Raw genomic sequence first — 3,799 nt, 5'->3', positions numbered from 1 at the left:
AAACAAAATAACTAAATAAATTTGTAAAAAAAAAAACAAACAAAAAATAGCTTTAAATGCATGGGTGTTTTAAGCAATAAAAATGAAAAATTATCCCGTTATAATGTATATGATGTATATATATATGGTTCTAGAGGTTTGAACTAGTAGATAACTTGAAAGAAATTTGAATGTGAGTTGATTATATATAAATGACATAATTTGAAACTCACAAGATAGAATCAAAGAAGAGAAAATAAAATAAGTCTATAGATTAACTAGCAAACTTAATATAGGTGGGAGGGGCCAAATATTTTGAAGAGATAAAAAAAATAGTATTCTATGCAATATTTTTTTTTGATACAAAAAAAAAATAAAAAATAAAAAAAAATTGGGGGAGGGGGCCAGGGCCCCTACCGTGTACACATGCCTCCACCGCTGGATGTCAATATATGACTAATTTAATGTAGGCTAATTCTATACCTTGCACTTTGTTGCTGCTAACGAAATAAAATTATTAATTTTTTGAATTAGTGAATTAGTTGGATTGTGCTCCGAAAGTAACTTCACTTTTGTTGTTGGCATGATTGAGTGTCTTACCAATTAACCAACTATTTTTTACGATCCTTTCGATTTGCAGAAAATATTTAATGAGAAATAAAATTGAAATTTCATGATAAAAGAATTATCAGTAAGATTAATTACATTGTTTGGTTGGATTTAAAATTGTAAAAAATAATGAATATAAAGACTAATATATCCCTAAATAATAATAATAATAATAATAATAATAATAATAATAAAGAAAAATTTAGAGAGCAAAATTGTCTTACTAATTTTTCATGAAAAACAAAATACCAAAGAGTGAAAAACATGTTCCTCATTCTTAAGGAAAACATTTTCCATTAAAAAGAAACTCCATAAATTAAATGAAAAACTAATTTTTCTCATATTTAAGAAAATCTTTTCCCTTAGAGAAAAGGTTTTCATTCCACTAAACATCACATTTAACACGAATTGACCACAACCAAATCAATGGCGGCCTTTGACCTTCAACCTTAGCCATCACCCTACGGCGTTGTTTGCTCCTTATCATGGGTTTCAAGCTTGGTTGGTTTAAATCAAACCACAACCTATCTAATTAATTAAGTCATCAAGATTTGTCCGCACAGGCTTAATTAGCTTAGTACTTCAGTAAGTAATTTTTTTAGAGAAAAGATCAAAGTTCGAAACTCAGTAACCGTAATGTGAGAATTATGTGAACCGCCCTTAACTCTGTCTGCTGCTGAGCTGCACATGCTTTGTCAAGTTGAGAATTATATTCCACCACTCACCACCTCTCAATCAATTTGGTTGATGCAATAAATTAAAATGTTCCTAAACAAAATTATATTGCGTGTTTGAAAATGGAAATATATAGCATCCTCCTTTTGAGGGATAAAAGGGCCCCGGGTGGTACATTATTTGGAAAAGTCAAAATAACTCTTGATAATAAGCAGACAAAATAACTTTCAATCCCTTGATCCCACACTTCACTGCTACGCACTACCTCCTCTACTCTTCTTATCGTGTGATGTTGTTTTATTAATTTGTTTCTTCTGTTTTTCTTTTGTTTTTTTATAAGGTTTTTGTCAGTTGCGACATGTTCATCGTGAGGCGAACAATTACACAGGTGAAATGACAATGAATTTAAAAGATTTACGTACAGTTGAGACTTCACACATTTAATACTTCTTCGAGTGACATTCATCCATTTTTTATGATTGATTGTATTAATGTAAAATTACCATGTTTTTTATTGCCATTCTCGTGTATCTTCCCATTGTAATGAAAAAAAAAAAAAAGAAGAAATCATTCATGAGTAAAAGAAAAAATGGTGACTTTAAATACATTTTCTATAAATCATTTTCTCTTGACACACACACTCTCTCTCCCTCCCTCGCTTACTCATCTTCTTCTTTTTATTTTTATCTTCAATTTTAGAATTTTTATGTATGTATTTTTCAAGATTTTACCTTCCAATTTTTTTCATCAAAGTTTTTTTTTTTAAATGTATTTCTACTGTTATTATCATTATTAAAATAATAAATATTTTACAAGGAATAACTTTGAAATAGAATCCTATTTATTCATTGAAAAATGAACTAAATAGAATCTAATCAAATAAAAAAATACTCCGTAATAATTTTTTGACATTGAACTAAACACTAGAAAATGAATTATTTCTTTTTTAAAAATAAGTCATTTCCCAAAAAACATTTTTTCCCTCTTTGGTCAAATCCTTTGTTAAAGAATACTATTTTAAAAAAATTAAATATGTAGGGAATAGAGTTGAAATTTAAAACTTATAAACTTATTAGGCCCCACATTGAGAATGTGTTATTGGAACATTGATCCCCTTTTAGTGGAGGAAACATTGTGGGTTGTAAGACTATTCTCCCCTCAGCTCTTCCATTTCCTAATTTCAGTGATACATTTTGTCATGTTGCTTTCACATGTTAGTGGATGAAGAGGATTGTCATCTCCATGAGAAAGACTTCTTTATAAAATTAAATAAATTCAAAGTAAAAGAATTATTAATTATCTCAAAATTTTCATTAAATTCATATTATTTTATTTGATTGGCAAGTTAGTATTTTGCATTGAGTGATTAAATAAATATATGGTAAAATATAATAAAAATTATAAGGAGATAAAAAATAATAAAAATAATACCTTACAAATAAATTAAAGAAGAAATATAAAATCAAAAAGAGTTAATTCCTAAAATATTCAATGTCAATATTATTTATAAAAAAAAAAAAAAAAAAAAANAAAAAAAAAAAAAAAAAAAAAACCAACTTCATTACTAAATATCATAACATAAAAACGAAGGAGGAGTGACATGCCACTCTCCACAGCCTCATAGAGAACGATCCTCTCTAGTTACAACATGAGCAGCACCATTCGCAGACCGCTTAACACACAAGAACCGCAAACCATCAGAAGTAGCTGCCAATTCTTTTACATCATCAACAATCAAACCAAACATAACACCCACGAAGTTCCACAAATAGCCATGTAAACATGCTAGGCATCCATTTTCACTACGATAGAATCTAAAATAGCGGTACAACCTACCCCTGAGCCCCTATAACAAGCTTATCCCAACATTGTCTGGTCACCGGACATTCCACAAAAAGATGGATTGCATTTTCCAAACCTACCCTACACAAAACACATCCCTCTCCCAACATAACCCTCTTCTCCCCTAAACGATCAATCGTTGGAAGATAAGCCCTACATAATTGCCAAAAAAAAAAAAAAAAGACTTTCACCTCTGGAGATAAATAGAATTTCCACATTGCATTCCAACTCGCTCACTGATCCTCCTATTATTCCCGCACACTAATTTCCTATACCCACTCCAAACAATATAAATTCCTCGTAAATCAAGACCCCAAAACCACACATCAGGAACATCACGATAAGACACAAGAATTGTCGAAATAAGTTTTCAGTCATGTTCATTAAAAATATAAGCATTCGGTCAAAATGTCAATAGTTAAGAATCATTCTCGAAATTAACTCAATTAGAAATTTGTAAGTGTACAAGTGTTAAAAAAAAATCCCATAATATACATGTTAGTACATTACTGGTGTTAATTACTTAAAAGTTAACTCAAAAATAAAGTTAATAAAAAAAGGTAAAATTGAAAATAATTTCTAAGTGTACAAGCTATTATTATAACTGATTATACCAACATATTTTTCATTTCACGTAGGAAACCACTCTAATTAATGTTTATATACTTTACTCCATATATACTTTACTCTAATT

The sequence above is a fragment of the Ipomoea triloba genome, chromosome 4, assembly GCF_003576645.1.
Source record: "Ipomoea triloba cultivar NCNSP0323 chromosome 4, ASM357664v1".
Classification (NCBI taxonomy): Eukaryota; Viridiplantae; Streptophyta; class Magnoliopsida; order Solanales; family Convolvulaceae; genus Ipomoea; species Ipomoea triloba.
The sequence above is the reverse complement of the archived record's forward strand: the minus strand, read 5'-3'. Positions refer to the sequence as shown.